The sequence below is a fragment of the Pinus tabuliformis genome, chromosome 2_2 (assembly GCF_031772625.1).
Source record: "Pinus tabuliformis cultivar Carrire ecotype Pingquan chromosome 2_2, CPIR1, whole genome shotgun sequence".
Lineage (NCBI taxonomy): Eukaryota > Viridiplantae > Streptophyta > Pinopsida > Pinales > Pinaceae > Pinus > Pinus tabuliformis.
Genome location: NC_142300.1, coordinates 867,968,815 through 867,986,806, shown reverse-complemented (window position 1 = coordinate 867,986,806; position 17,992 = coordinate 867,968,815).

The following is a 17,992-nucleotide window of genomic DNA, read 5'->3' as shown; positions in this document are numbered from 1 at the left end:
AGGCTTCTTACCAGAATAAGTCTCCTCAGGTGTACTCATGCCAAGTATCCTATGAGGACAACGGTTCTGCACATAAACTGTTGTATTGCATGCTTCCGCCCACAAGTGAAGGGGTAGGCCTTGATCATGCAACATTGCCCGTGCAGCACCCACAATCGTTCTGTTCTTCCGCTCAGCTACCCCGTTTTGCTGTGGGTTATGGGGAGCTATGAGCTCTCTACGAATCCCTTCTGCCTTGCAGAAATCCTTGAACTCGTCCGAGATGTATTCACCACCATTATCGCTCCTAAGAGCCTTCACCTTCTTCCCCGACTCCTTCTCAACCAGTGCTTTGAATTCACAGAACTTTAAATATGTCTCGCTCTTCTTCTGCATGAAGAAGATCCAACACTTACAAGAGAAATCATCAACAAAAATGACATAATACCTGTGTTTTGCTGTCGAAGCACCTGAGAAAGGTCCACACACGTCTGTGTGAATTCTCTCAAGGATCGTCGTGGCGCGACTATCCTTCTCGTGAAAGGTGGCTTTCACAAACTTCCCCAAAGTACACCCCTTGCACTGATCTGACTATGCAAGTGTGCCTTTAGGAAGCCCTGTAGTGATCTGCTGCAGTATCTTCAAGGTTCCATGGTGAAGGTGACCCAATCTCCTGTGCCACAACTCGCCATCATCCCGGCTCACCAATCCTTCTGCCTTGCCCGCCATTGCTGCGCATCCATCTACATGCAACTAATAAAGGTTCCTCACTTGAACCCCTATCTTCCGGGTCTCACCAATTGTCTTGTTGCGCAGGAAAGCCTTTCCCTCGCTGAAAACAACATCATACCCCTTGTCTTCTAACATCGCCACTGAGATGAGATTCTTCGTCAATCTTGGAACATGCATGACTTCCTTCAATACGAAGGGTTTACCAGAATCCCTCTCAAAGAAAATGGTACCGATACCGGTCGCACTGTATCTACCATCATTGCCCATCTCGATGTGCACTCCAAGATCTTTGTCCTCCAGATCAGAGAACAAATCTCTATCTCCCGTCATGTGAAAAGACGCACCACTGTCCAAGAACCACACTGATCCCATCACACTTGAAACCAAGCATGCGATCAATGAAAAATCAAGCTCAAACTGTGAGGCTAGAGCCTCTCCTGTTGAAGATCTAGCAGCCTGCTTGTTCTTCTTCTTCTGCGGACAATTAGTGGCATAGTGTTCGTGCTGGTGACAGTGAAAACACTTCACCTTGGACATATCCTACTTCTTGCCTTTCACACCAGACTGAGAAGCTTTCTTGCTCTTCCCTTTTTTTGCTTTGGCAGCCAAAGCACAATTCTCTTCATCAGATACCTTTGATGAAGATCCATTCTCACCTTTATTGTTTCTGAGTTTATCCTTGAGCGCCAGGTCGCTCTTGCTTTGGAATAACATTCGCAATCCATTGAAAGACATTTCAACAACACTGCTGCAAATTCGAATTCCACCAGCAACCAACTCAGCCGCCTCGGATCTAAGATTCGTGAGAACACAATATTTCTCGTACAGAGATTGACTGTATGGGCATTCACCGGATATCTCACCTTCCAAAGGAAGGATGAATCCAGAGGCTACCTGGCCCAATTACAGACTCTGCCTGAAGAAATAGAATGTAAACACTTCCTGAATAGTAGATCTGATGATCAACAACTCCGATACCATGTAGAATTTTTTTTCTACAATTATCTAGCTCGCTCTGATACCATGTAGAAATGTTGAATAATTTAACACATATTCAACAGAGATTATCCTGATCATGTACTATTGCGGAATACATACACAATACATAAGCTCCTCTACGTTGATCATCAATATAACAGCATCAATAACGATAAAACATCAAGAGCATTCACACATTAACACAGTATGTAACCCGGGGAAAGCATCTCGCTAAAAACCCCACACTATCTGTATATTAATGATTGAGACCATGTAACATTACAAAGTACAATGCTTATCACAAGCAATCCAGTACCAGCTCCACCTGTTACACACAATACAACTAAGATCTGAACTCCAAATCTATTCCACTGCTTGCCTGCCTCTACTGCTCAATACCTGCTCAAGAATGAATGAGAATGGTCCACCAAACTCGTATTTCACCTCCAAAGAATCACTCACAATGTGTAAGACGTGAGCAGAAGCTACAAACTGGGCAAATACATGAGCAAACTCATTGGCATACTCAATCCCTTGATTGTGCAAGATCTGATGCACAACTATAGTCACAACTGATAGCAATCTGATTCTCTAACACCTGTCCCTGCTGAACTGAACATGCACTGACATGCAATTGAGTTAACCGATGTATTCTATAGTTGTATTATGAGTTAATAATTAGTTTAACAACTCATCATTAGTCTATTTGCAGTTAGACTAACTACAACTAGTTTAACCAAGTCAAACTGAACACAACTCCATCAACTCCACAGTCAACTCCACCAAACTCAACTGATTGAGTTCTAACTGAAGTCATGCATGCAACAACTCAACTGACTCATAAGAAAAGCGTACTTCCTTCTGACAGCTGCATGGGCCACATCTGTAGCTCAAACTGAAGTGCTCTAAGAGAATAAGATCAAGTTTATAGTCCAAATATTATTATGAGACAATAATATTTGACTTTTCTATTTTTGACAGCTAGTCTAAAAATAGACTTTGATCACCCACACTGTCGTCACCCACACTTTGGTCACCCACATTGTGATCACTCACACTGTGATCACTCACACTGTGGTCACCCACACTGTGATCATCCACACTGTGATCAAAAATAGAACTTGCGCCATAATTTGCCTGCGGGCCCACTTAGTGAAGGCGACTTTTTTCACTAAGCTCCATCATCTTATTGCAATCTCAACAAATAAAGACTCTTCAGACTAGTTGCTTGGAACACAATCACCACCCAAATCATATAAATTACAAACTAATAAAATTTCAAATTTTATATTTAATTAAATTTGGAAAAAAATATTTTTAATATATATAAACATGTTTCCTCGTAAATAATAAAAATATATATACTCAACTCATAAGTAATAAAAAATAAACAATCGATGACTATACACCTATATTTATCCTTCACTAGGGACTAATAACAAAATACTTCAAACATTTAATAATTTTTTCCTCAAACATTTAATAATTTTTTTATAACTGTCACGTTTGACAAATGGATTGGACTTAGTCTCAAACCTTTGATGTAATTAGTGACGATGGATGGGCATTTTACCTCAATTCAAAAATAAAAGATTCGCTTTAACACTTTGTATTTAAGTCGAAGGCACTTCACGTTTGTGGCTCAAATTATTCATGGCGTGCTCTTCATAATCGCTTTTAAATAAAAATATTAAAATCTACCTACAAAACAAATTTCTAAAGCCTCGAACATTATACTTGGAGTTAACGTATAAAGTCATTGCTATAAGAATTATTAAATAATATTAATATTAGAATCAAAACCAAACAAACAAATGGTTAAATAATATACGTGTCAATAAGTCAAGGGCAAATGTCATTGATTATGTAGATTTAACCACTTAAAAAATACTTAAAAGATAATCTTCTTTAATATTTAGAGAGGATCTTTATTCATATTTAAAGAGAATCTTCGTCACTAAGGAAGAGGGTAAATGTGTGATTTTTCTTTTCTTTCATCCAAATGCATCATCAAATTTTGACATTCTATCAAGTTTAAAAAAATTAAATCAAAATAAAAAATACTCCTTAGTTGAAGTTGGTAATTTATTTTTTAGGTTAGATTTGAAAGCTTCACTATCAAATATAAGCATTTCCTTGAAATGGCACATGCATAAAACCTCTAATTGTGTATTGAAATGGACTAGAATATATATAATTCTCAAGGGTGATCGACAAGTTTCATAATGGCTAGTGATTACATGCTTTAAATGTCTAGGTTACATTGTTCACGAAGGTGAGTTTATTTAATGTAATTTAGATTATATATATATATATATATATATAAATTATATGTTATATTATATTATATTATATTATATTATATTATATTATATTATATGAAAAAAATGTAATTTTATTTATAAAAATAAAGAAATACATTTTGTAAATACAAACGAACTGTGTATTCAAGCAAGATTTACTTAGATGGTAGAGTAGTCACAAGAAAACGAGTTCTACTAACATAAAACATGCATCTTTACATCATTTAATTCTAGGGGTTTGCACAAAAAAGGAAAACTCTGCTAACAAAACCCCATAGCCTAAATTATCAACTTTGAACAAGCAATCAAGGTGAGGTAGAGCGGAGGACCTCAACATCTGAAAGAAATCACCAAACAACAACATGAAAAACAATTGCAAGAAAAAAAAACCACCTTTGGAGAAACCCTTAGGTAGCGCACACAACAACAATAGAGACATTGATAATGAAAAGATAATGTCAGCACTAGGTCAACCAGAGAAACCCTTGGCAAAGATGAGGCAACAAAGACCACAACGGAACAAAAAATCTACCAAAACCACCTAGACAACCCACGCAAGAAGACAAGAACTGCACTAGCCAATAGGAGATAGGGAAGGCAAAGGCACACTTGAAATGACCTCACAAGCAAAGAAACCAAGAATGAGAGCATGGAATAGGGATTAACGATGGAAAAACACCACCAAAACCCCACAAAAATTAGTCACGCAAACATTCCAACGAGAGTCGCACTAACAACGCAATGACGACAAAGAAGAAGGCAACCAAACTTAACATCATGATCATTGCAAATGGGAGTGGCAACACAAAACAAAGGGTAGTCGCAGCTAGGCCTCCCTAGCCCTTGAGCCCTCTCCTCCACTATAGCGGTGGCAAGAGAGGGAGGGGTACTCTAAGGCCTCGAAGAAGTTAAAGTTGCAGAGTTTTCATGGGGTATGGGATGCATGAAAAATAACCAAGCTTAGGTGTATGGCCTCTACCATGGGATTTAGTTAGCCAAAGAAAAACATATAACTTCTCTCACTCTTTTATGAGACTCCCTCCTTTTTCAACATTTGGTGAAGGGTTCTTCTCCTATAGACAAAACATTAGAAAGTCTTATGAAAAGAATTAGGAAAGTAGTCAAAGGGTTCTTTTCAATAGCCTATTTCCATGTTCTTTGTGATCTCAATAAAGATGCAAACTTATGTGAAAAGGAAGGGTGTAAATTAAGACTGAGAGATTTAAAAATAAATTCTTGAATCATGCCTTCTCCTAATGGATTGGCATTACATAGTTATGAATGACTGCATTATCAATAAGTTATAGTATGACATGTAATTTTTGTTTTTAGGTGGGTCAGTTTTGTAAGGTATATACCTACAAAACCCCATTTTTTTGTCCAATTTGGAGTCCCTTTGGAAAAAATTGTAGTTTTGTTAGATAAGAGGGCTTAGGGAATTTTTTTGAAGATATAGCTATGTATTGCCTTATGTATTTTCAATGATCCAGGTCCATACTTGATATAAATACAAAATTCACATTTTGGTATAACAAAAATTATGTGAATCAATCTCATTGTAAATCTATTTACAATATGCTTTGTTTGTAAATTTTATTATACTAGCCTAGATACATTTTAAATTTGGAGCAACAAGCGACGAGAGTGATCAAATCTCTTTTCACTCTAAAAGAGGTTTGCACCTCAAGAGATTTGATCCCTCTTGGAGCTTCTTAGATCTGGAGTTAAGATGGATCTTTGTTGGTTTCATTATTAATTATAATTAATCATAATTATATATATTATTTTATTTTATGTAATTTAACCTACTCAAAATGTTTTAGTAATAATTATAGTTATTATTTTATTTTCATTTTTACATTTATTTTGATGTAATTTCACCAAGTCAAATGTTTAACAAAACAAGATAGGATATTATAACATCTCTTTCGTACTTTGCTAGACAACACTTCTCACCACAATAATAATAATACTTTTTACTTTAAGAGGCGTTTTGCATCGCAATATGAAGGGGATGTCGTCCCATAACATTACATTTAAAAATTTAAAATTTAATACTTATAATAACATATTAAAAAGTAGTCATAACAAATTAAAATTTAGTGCGAGACATAGATAAGATACTTCAATTTCAACCTTAAATTTACATAAACTTATAAGGTAATTGAAAGTAATTTTTTTATTGTAATTTATAATTACTTTCTACATTTTAAATGAGGGAGATGTGTAAGTCATTCACTATTCAACATGGAATTGATAGGTGACATGTAAAGGTAATATCATTGATATTATAATTCAATATAAAGGAGATGTATAATTTATTTCATTATTAACATAGAATTGATAAATAACATTTAAAATTTATTTATAACAAAAATAATTCAATATAGATTACAAATAGATATTTCAACATTGTATATATATGTGAGAGAGAGAGAAAGAGAGAGTTCTTGTTCCATTGATAGTTTCTTTCTATTCAAGGTATAAGCGAGATTTTTAATTCCTTTAATAGTTAATATAGAGTTGACATGTGACATTTAAAAAAATATTAATAATAAAAATAATTCATTGTATATAGAAAGGTAGAGAGAGGCAGATACATACAATTCTTCTATCTTGTGGATATATGCTTTCTACTTCCCAATATGAGGTCTCTATTTAAAAATATACTAATAAAAAAAATGTATTTATTATATAAAACAAATGCTTTTTCTTATAATTAAAACACTTTATTAATGTTTTGCTCAAAATAAAGGAGATGTGTGATTGCTTCCATTCTCAGCATGGAGTTGACACATGGTGTAAAGCACCTTGGGATGAAAAAGTCTCTCACTTGTGTGATACAAAGAGAGTTGAAGGTGAAAAACACTTTCTTTTAGATATTCCATCTTACATTTGATCTAATTTTCAAAATCTTTGTCAAAATTCCAAACTTCTCAACCTTTGCAAAATTATGGTGATTTGGGAACAGTTCCCCTACTTATTTTTTAGCATAGATTTAAAATACTAAATATTTTCAATCAATCTCTTTGTAAGATTTAGTAGACCATATAGGTCTTAGTAGGCATTAATAATCATCATCATCTTCATATATATATATATATATATATATATATATATATATATAAACCATCGTAGATCCATGTTAACCCCAGATCTAACAAGTTCCAAGAGGGATGGTATTTCTCGAGGTACAAACCTTTTTTCAAGTTTTTTACTCTAAAAGAGGTTTGCACTTCCATATATTTGATCTTTCTCGATGCTTGATAGATCCAATGTTAACATGGATTTATGATAGTATATAATAATGAAAGTTATTACAAATAAATTATTATGAAGAAATATGATATTATTATTTTTTTATTTTTTTATGTATAATTTTTTTATTACATTATAAAGTGTTCTTTTTTAAAAAGTGTATATTTTGATGTGATGGTTTATCTTAATAGCCATAAAATGCATTTGATGATCGTTATGCAAACTTGTCCACCTTTCAATATCTTTAATAACTAATATTTGTATTTTTTTGTTAACACCAAATATTAGGGAGGCTTTGCTAGAAACCTAAGGCTAACCACATGTAGAGGTATCAATTACTATCATTATCTCACTACATAAAGAATTAGAAAAACTAGGAGTTGTGCTTTCTTCAAAGATTGATGGTGAAAAAAGAGATGTGTAAGGGTGTCATTAGCATATTCGAAGGCATAAATCTATACACCAAAGGTAAATGACCAACACCTAACACCAATAATGAGTGCCAGAGATAATTTTTCCCATGAAATATTGGAAAATTTGATTTGATTAGGAAGGAAGTAAGGAAAGACACTTCCTTCACAAAATATTTGTCATTAATAGCATCAAGAGATTAATTTAGAAATAAGTAATTTATGACTAATAGTCATAATCTTGGAAATAATCTTATAGATGGTGTTACATAAGATTATAAATAAGCGAGAACTAAGGAAAGAACTCACACTTATGACTCCTAACTCCAAAATTACAAATAAACTCCAAAAATAAGACTAAATTTCAGGAGATAAGGTTTCCACGAATAATAGGATAAGTGCATAAGGTTAACTTCAGAAATAGGAAGGAAAGTGTACACTTGTATAGGAGGTGGATAAGGATAAGGAACTGTGGTGTAGATGCCATGTTATAGCAATGTCACTTGCCATCCTACATAACAACACTTGCCAAAAATAGATCATGCTACAAGTATCAATCCTCCCAAATAGTAAGAAAAGTGCATGTAATCCAATATAACTAATAAAAATGTAGCTTGAAACCCTTCATTACAACCATTAATAAAATTAAGAGAAACATATTAAACATAAGTAATAGTGGTAGTAATTTTACACAAAAAAAATTACGCCACAACTACATAAAAATATAGAACTAAAGTGACGTAATAATTACATTGGAAAGCTAAAAAACAAAAGCAACTTCAAATAATTTCTCAATCTTAATTTTGATAATATCATGTTACAATAAATATCATGGTTTCATAATGATTTAGCTATTGACACGACCAACTTTACTTTTGTGCATCCTCACTTTTTTATCAACAAAAATTCCTTTGTGAGCATGATTACAAGAAGATATAAGTAGAGATGGGGATCGTAGGAAGGCCAAAAGACTTGATCTTTCAATTCCAGTTCTTAGCTATCTTATCTCCGATTTTCATTTTTAATTCTCATTTAATATTTTTTGTCCTCGTTTTTTCAATTTTTAAAACTATCATTGTCTTTTTTCTTCTATTTAACCTTCATTAATTACCAAATTTATTTTGTATCATACTATTTATCTAACAACCCACCCCACATTTACTCGCTTTTTATAGGCTTACCAGGGTAAACATGAGCTGAGAGTTACTATGCATGACCCAAAATTCCATATTCACTTATGAAAATGGGGCCTAAGTTACCAAATTGTAAAAAACTTACGATAACACTCAGAGACACCTGATCACCTAGAGATCAAACACTTTCCACTTATGTCCCTTTCTCTAAGCTACAACCACATTCAACTAGGATTTACAACCTAACTGCATGGATGCAGTCTTTCCAGTGTGGCCATAGGGCTCCATCCATACACATAACTCAACCTCCGTGTGGTTGCAACCGAGATTTGTTAGTTTTTTTCCTACGACCATGGACCGAATTCCATATTTTTAGGGCTAGCCTACACGCCAAATGCCGAGAACTTTTCATAAGCTTGTGAATAATAATCATAAGTCTACATAATCTATTATTATGCTTAGATCTTTTCCAATCTTGCCCAACACACATGAACCATTTATAAAAACACTTCATAAAAATAATAATTGTAGGTCATGAATGCAGACCTGTTCACTTTTTCCTTAGTTTCATCAAATGTTCATCAAGAAGGCTTACTTGCAACAAACACTTGTTAGCTCGTCCATTCATATAAATATTAAGTAACTTGAAAAACCATGAAAAATATCAATAACAAGAGCACATTATATAATAATAGATATACCATGCTTGTAACCAAAATTTAACCAGATGAAGCCATGACAAACCAATAAGAAAATAAACATAATAACCAATACTTGTGCCCCTTGACCTCAATAGGAAATAACACATAATAACATATTCATAGTGCCAACCAAGTGAAGAACTTCCACATACCACCCGACCATAGATTGGGCTGAACAAAATATTTAATTCATCCAATCATCCCCATGCCATATTGCAAGCAGGAATGTTGGATCACATGGGATAAACCAAAACATAACCAAAATAGGGGATCCATAGGTTAAACCACCTCCACCCTCAAGCCAAAGTGATCTCACCTAAACTCATCCAGAGATCACCAAAACCAATACAAGCTTGGATGCCTCAGAATTTCTTCACCATACCAGGAGTATTTTACTTGTCTCCACCCATCTTTCAATAGCTTCCTGGAGAAAACCATATCCACCCTCAACCCTTGGAATTTTCCTAAGACCACCTCAACCGGATCCAAATCCACCAACAATCAAAATCTCAACTGAAATGAAAACCCACACTATATCATGGTTGTCTAGGAAATGGAAAAGGTTGTTGGAATATATATTATTCCTTGAAAGGTAATAATGTCTTTGTATTATGTCGAAAGTTGTCCACAATCTTATGTAAAAGAGTAATACATTATATCCCATATTTATTATGTCCTAGTATACTCTTGTATCCATTTATTATATAAGGAGGTGTTATTTTGGAGAATTATATTATCCCACATTTAATATGTGAGAGTAATTCCTCCACATCTCTGGGTATATAATAGGTTCAAGGGAGCCTCTTAAGATATATACCATTTTGTGATACCATCACATCTTATCCTATGCTCACAACATATTGCCATTTGTAGTTTCTTTCTTTGTAAGATTGTAGGATATTTCTAGAGATAATAGAAGACAACCTTCCCACGGACGTAGCCCAATCGGGTGAACCAAGTATATCTATTGTATTTTTTTCCTTGTTCTCTTTCTGTTCTTATTTATATGTTGATATATTGTTGGTTTCTTAGATAGATAGCTAGTTTAGTAGATCTAATATTCTAACATGGTATTAGAGCCATGGCTACTATGATCTAGCATCTTCTTTGAATTTAACCAACAATGTGTATCTTCAATTTTCGTTACCTGTGCACTCATTATTTTTTGTAGATTTTGTTTCTATTTGGTCGCCATTAGGCTTCTCTTTAGATCTAGGCATGATTCTAAATATTTGAGTTTTTTTTATAACCCTGACATTGTTATATAGTTTTTTTGTAGAATTTTGTTTTTTAAGGCGCTTTTGATTATTTTTCTGTAAGATATATATGTTTTTTGGATTCTCCTCAAGGAGATCTATCTTCCGGTTGTAAGATATGTGATTTTTTTCCAGTTTTTTGTCCATTTTTTGGCAGGGAAGAAGAGTGGTGGACCGAGGGTTCAGATCATAATTTTGGCTACATAAGTGGATGCACAGTGGTTACGCCATTTCCGAAAATTGGTTATAATGAGCATTTTGAGCATTATTTAGTGTTTTTTTGTTTTGACACTCGATGTTTTTTGTTAGATTTGTTACCTTTTGTGTAAAATTTCCCACAACATAGTAGATATTTGGCTTCCTCTCGAGCAACCCAATTAAATTTTTTTTTAGCTAAAATGGAGTACCAGAAGAAAAATTATCTTTGATTTAAGATTGACAATTTTTTAGGCTTTTTGGTGATGACAGAACGAATTGCAGAAATTTACAGTTTTCTATCCAGTTTTTCTCTTGTCACTTCTTGCATTTGGGTTTATATTTCTTGTCAAAATTGCTATCATTATGACTTTAGAAGTAGTTTCTGTTTCTGAATTTGTGGGTTCTAACTATCTTGCATGGAAAAGGAAAATGATTGATGTTCTAAGGAGTAAGAATCTATAGAGGTTGGTTAATGGTGAGCAAAAGAAACCTATAGATGCTCAAGCCTTGATTAAATGGGAAGAAAAGTGTGATCAAGTAAGAGGGCTCATTGGTCAGATGGTTTCAAACAGTCTTCAAATGAGTATTGAGGCAGAATACAACCCGATTGAGGTATGGATAATTCTTTCTTGTTTATTTGATAAATCTGATGATGTTTCTACTTAATACCTTGAAAATAAGATTCATGAGCTAGATCCTACTAGTTTTGATAGAGTAGAATTATATCTTACTGAATTGAGAACCTTAAGTGAAAATTTAAATAGTTGTGGTAAAGATTACAAGAAGACAACCATTTCCCTTATCATTCTTGTAGAATAAAATTTTCCATCTTATTTTGACATGTTCATCCAAACTAGGAATTGGGCTCTTGAATTGTCTCAAAGTACCATGAAACCTACTTTTGATGATTTCTATAAAGGATTGATAAATGAGCAAGAAAGGTTGATTGCTACATGACAAGTCTCTCTCACCTAATCAATCTCTTAAGGAACATAATAAGAATCCTAAGAAAAGTTTTAATAATGCTAAAGGTTCTTGTTCACACACTTCTAATCATACTAAGAATAATGGTCATGCTTCTCATGCACATCACGAAACTAGTAGGAGGAAGAAAGTGTATGATCCTTGTAAGCATTGTGGTAAAACTAACCATCATGAAAAAGAATCGCTTTAAATCGAAACTTTTAATGGCTAAAGCTAACAAGAAAAATTCTAATGAATCTCAAGTAACTTTATGTGCATCTATTGTTTCGTCTAGCAATTCTTCTTATAATGTGGAATGGATAATGGATTCTGGTGCTTCTAAACATATGAATGGCAATGCTTCTTTATTTACATCTTATGAAACTAATAAGCACTCATCTCAGAAAGTTTCTATTGGACCTTGGTGATGGTAAAAACTTTTCGCAATTGGTTTTAGTAATATTAATGTTGCTAATGGTGAATTGGAAGATGTTTTTCATGTTCAAAACATGTCCATCAACTTACTTTCTATTTAGAAATAAGTCTTTCGGATTAATCACATTGTTAGGATTTGGTTGAAGTTTCGAACCAACTAATGTGGTTCATCCTTAGGACCTTGTCCCGAGGATGAACAACATTAGTTGGTTCGAAATTTTGACCAAATCCTAACAATGTGATTAATAATCCGAAAGACTTATTTCTACATTATGGATCACAAAAGTATTAGATATAACATTACTTTCTATTTATCATGCATGTTGGAAAGGTTTTAAATTTGAATCTTGGCCTGATAAATATGTTCTTAAAGATATCAACCAAAATTACAAAGTAGTCTCTTCTGGTCCTGTTGATCATACAACTAGTTTTTATTAAATTTGTTGGCTTTAATTTAACTAAGAGACAACCCTTTTATTCCTATGTTGCTCATGCTAATGAAATAATTCAATTATGGCATGAAAGATTGGGTCACTTGAATTATGGTAAAATGAAAATGCTAACTAAAATGGTTCATGGTTTGCCTAATATTTCTTCTACTACTGGTGTTTGTGAAGGCTGTGTTCTTGGTAAACATCATAGAGAAATGTTTGATAAAGGTAAAGCCTGGCACGCTAAAGAACCTTTTCAATTAATTCATATTGATATATGTGGTCCTCTTGAAGTTCCTTCAATATCTCATGCAATTTATTTTCTTACCTTTATTGATAACTTTAGTAGAAAATCTTAGGTTTATTTTTTGAAAGATAAAAGTGAAACATTTGTACAATTTCAAGAATCTAAATCCATGGTTGAAGATGCATCTGGTAAGAGTATTAGAACCTTTCGATCTGATAATGGAGGGGAATTTGTTAAGCATCAATTTTATGCATATTTATCTAAACATAGTATTCAACATCAAAATATTGTTCCTTAAACCTCAAAAAAATGGTGTTGCTGAAAGGAAAAACATAAATTTAGTTGAAATGGCTAGATGTATGCTTTATTCTAAAGGACTACATAAGAAATTTTGTGTTGAAGCCATCTGTTGTGATAATTTTATTTTAAATAGAGTTCCTACTAAAGCTGTTAAGCATGTTACCCCTGTGGAAAAATGGAATGTATGTAAACCAGATATTAGTAATTTTAAGGTGTTTGGTTGTGAATGTTGGGCTCATATTCCTGATGAAAAATGGAAAAAGTTAGAACCCAAATATCACAAGTGTATCTTCATTGGTTATGATGAGAATTCCAAGGCTTACAGGTTGTTTGATCCTTCTAATAAAAGTTTCATAATCATAAGGGATGTTCAATTTCATGAAGTCTCTTCCCCACCTGAGTTTGTAGAATCTCATGTTACCCAGAATTTACCAATACCACCGGTTACTCCTATTCCTCATATTCCTTCTTCTAGTTCTATGCCTCTTATTGATCTTGATTCTTCCTCTCCCTCTAGTATTCCACCCGAAACTCATGAAGCTCCTGAAATGACTCATGTTCCTTCTACTCTTTCTATTTGGGCTTGGAAAACTCTTGAATCTACAGGTAGTGAGGTCAGAAATCCTTCTAGCACTCATCGAACTAGATCTAACTTTTCTCTTATGAACAAATTTTTGGTCACAGATGATCCTACTACTTATGCTCAAGCTAAGGGTAAGTGTCATTGGGAACAAGCTATGTCTGCTGAATATGAATATCTTTTGAGAAACAAGACTTGGTATCTTCTTCCTATTCCTTTAGGAAATAATTTAGTTGGATGTAAATGGGTTTATAAAACTAAGTTCACTGCAGAAGGACATATCGAAAAGCATAAAGCTATATTAGTTGCAGAAGGTTTTAATTAACTTAAAGGTATTTATTATAATGAAACATTTTCTCCTGTTGCTAAAATGAACGCAATATGAACCATGTTATCACTTGTTATGACATGCTGTTACTGAGCAACCAAAGAACTAGCTAAAGAAGTTGTTTGGTTATGACATGTTCTTACTGAGCTTGGTTTGGTTCCGAAATCTTCCATTGTGTTGAAATGTGACAATCATGGTGCAATTTAGCTTTCTTATAATTTGGTATATCACTCCAAGACGAGGCATCTCAACCTTGATGCTCATTATATTTGAGGTATTGTCACCCATGGTATTCTTTATCTAGAGTATTGTCCTATCGAGTAGCAAGAAGATGATATCTTCACCAAATCTTTAATAGAAATGAAGTATGTGCATCTTCATTATTTGCTTGGGATGAGGGAAGTTGTCATCAAGGGGGAGAAGTAATGAATCCTTCCTTCCTTAGTGTTAGGATGGGCCCTTCTCCCAACCATTATTAAGGGGGAGTCTTGGAATATATTATATTCCTTAGAAGGTAATAATGTGTTTGTATTATGTCAGAAGTTGTCCACAATCTTATGTAAAAGAGTAATACATTATATCCCATATTTATTATGGTATAGTATACTCTTGTATCCATTTATAAAATAAAGAGGTGTTATTTTGGAGAATTATATTATCCCACATTTAATATGTGAGAATAATTCCTCCACATCTCTTGGTATATAATAGGGTCAAGGGAGCCTCTTAAGATATATACCATTTTGTGATACCATCACATCTTATCTTGTGCTCACAACACACTGCCCTTTGTATCGGGTTATTTGTAGTTTCTCTTTATAAGATTGTAAGAGATTTGTGGAGATAATAGAAGACAACCTTCCCGTGGACATAGCCCAATTGGGTGAACCACGTATATGTGTTGTATTCTTTTTCCTTGTTATCTTTCTAGTCTTATTTATATGTTGATATATTGTTGGTTTCTTGGATAGATAGCTGGTTTAGTGGATCTAATATTCTAACAAAGGCAAGACTATATATCACTGTGAATATAGGAAAATCCCATGCCAATGACAACAAACATGACCAATATACCAATGCACAAACCATGCATTCACTTCCCAACAAGTTAATCAAACATGCAACCTGTTATCTGCAATATACTCTTGTTGGATGCTCTTTTTTTGCTTTATTTATGCCCTTACTTACTATTGTATAATCTTCTTCTTGTGCTCCCTTGATTTCCTTGCTTGTGTCCTCTCTCTGTCCAAGAGATCTCTCTCTTGCTTCTCCTTTTTTGTTGTAGTGTTTTCTCTTTCTCTCTTCCAAAAGTGAATAATGCTTGAATTATGTCTCCCCCAATTTCCTCTCTTTTTCTTTTCCTTCATTTTCCCTTACATGCATATTCTTTTTTCATTGTCTTCCTTTTCTCTTATTTTCCTTTATTTATTATATTTAATTTCAATTTATTGCATTTTTCCTTTTCCAATGCCAATGCCAATTTCCATAGCCAAAAAATAACCACAAGTGGATCCCAATATAACGTTTTCCCCTTCCATTTAGCTTGGAATATGTGTCCCATGACCTTGGTTTTACTTTTCCTTTTATAATGCCCATTTATTACATGGAAACTTAACCTGAGGCTGTTACAAACCCCTCCCCATTTGGGAAGAACTATCCTCGGTGTTCTATGACACTTATAACCAGACAAAAAATTTGCTAAAAATATGAAAACCTATTGCTTATAGAGCTTTATAAACACAACTCAATACAATATTTACTACACACACACACACACACATCTCTCTCTCTCTCTCTCTCTCTCTCTCTCTCTCTCTATATATATATATATATATATATATATATATATATATATAGATATAGATATAGATACACACACACACACACACACACACACACACACACACCAAAACACATTTGCTTCAACCAAAAAATAAAGAAGGATATAATGCCCACATCTTATCATCCATCTATATATACACACACACACACACACACACACACACACACACACACACACACACACACACACACAAAACACATTTGCTTCAACCAAAAAATAAAGAAGGATATAATGCCCACATCTTATCATCCATCTCCCATGTAGATTTATTGTGCCCAAAGTGATTCCAATGCACTTTAACTTGCTCTATTGCTCAGTTTCAGAGCATGAGCTTCTTCCATTGTAAGATGCATTAAGGCTCTAGCTAGAACTCTCCTCTTAGTCCCACTTGCAATATAGACCCATCAATCACATGATCAACATCCTATACATATATTTTAAGCAATCAAACATGGAAAACATCATGGATTTTCATTTATGGAGGTAGAGCAAGTCTATAGGCCACTGGTCCAATCCTCTCAAAAGGCCTACAATACTGAGGTGCCAACTTGGCACATGACTCAATCTTCAAGGATTTCTTCCTGGGATTAATACGCAAGTACACATACTCTCCAACCTGAAACTCCTTGAATACCCAATGTTGATTTTCATAGCTCTTCTGCCTTTCGTGTGCTTATTTTAAATTCTTTTTGATAACCTGCATCTCCTGCCCCATATCTCTCAACATATCCGGTCCAATCAACACAATTCTCACTGGATTACCCCAGTTGATAGGATTATTACAACTCCTCCCATAAAGAGCCTCAAATGGACACATCTCCAAGGATTCATAATACCCATTATTATAAGCAAACTCCACCACTAGTGGAAGATTCTCCTCCCACTTCCTCTATTGATGAATGACATACATCCTCAACATATCCTCAAGAATCCTGTTAACCTTCTCTCTCCTTCCATCTGCCTATGGATAATAAGTTGTACTGAAGGCTAGCTTTGTCCCCAAGCTTGAAAACAAGTCCTTCCAAAACCTAGAAGTGAACTTGGCATCTCTATCTAATATAATCCTCTTGGCAACTCCACGCAACCTCACTATCTCCTTAATGAATACTTGGGCCACTTAGCTAGCTAGATTAGTAGACTTAAATAAATGAAGTGAGATGGATTTCTCAACTTTTCAGCACAACCATGATGGATTCATGCTACCATGATGTCCTTGACAATCCTATTATGAAATCCATGGAAATGACCTCCCATTTCCATTTCAAAATTAGAATAAGATGCAATGAACCAACTAGATGCTTGCATTCAACTTTCATGTGTTGACGGTCAAACTAGTACTTAGCAACAAACTCAACCACCTCTTTCTTCAAGTTAGGAAAATATTATAACTTCTTAATAGATGTCAAAGTCTTCTTGTATCCTGGGTGGCCTAAATATGGCTTGACATTAAACTCTCTCAAAATAAGCTTCTTCAACTCACCACTGTTAGGAACATAGATCCTACTCCTAAATCCAACCAAGCCATCTATTGTGAGGTGATACTCCCCATCGTTATCACCTTCACCTAACTGTCACAATATCTACTTCAACTATTGGTACCTCTCATCATGTTTCCCCACATGTAATTTCCACTCCTGTAAATCTGTCCCATAAGAGCTCACAATTGTTGGAAATAATACTTGGGGGGGGGGGGGGGGGGGTGAATCAGTATTAGCAAATCAATAGTATTTTCATTTCCATTGTCAGATTCATATATGCTACTTCAGTTAAGGATACTTGCGTGTATACGCAATTGTGTTTAATGCAACTAGCATATATCCAGTAAACTTATGATTCAGTTAGTTGATCTTCAATGAGTGCATCAGAACATTATTAACCATATGAACAGTAAATAGGTGCAGTAAAATAGAACATATC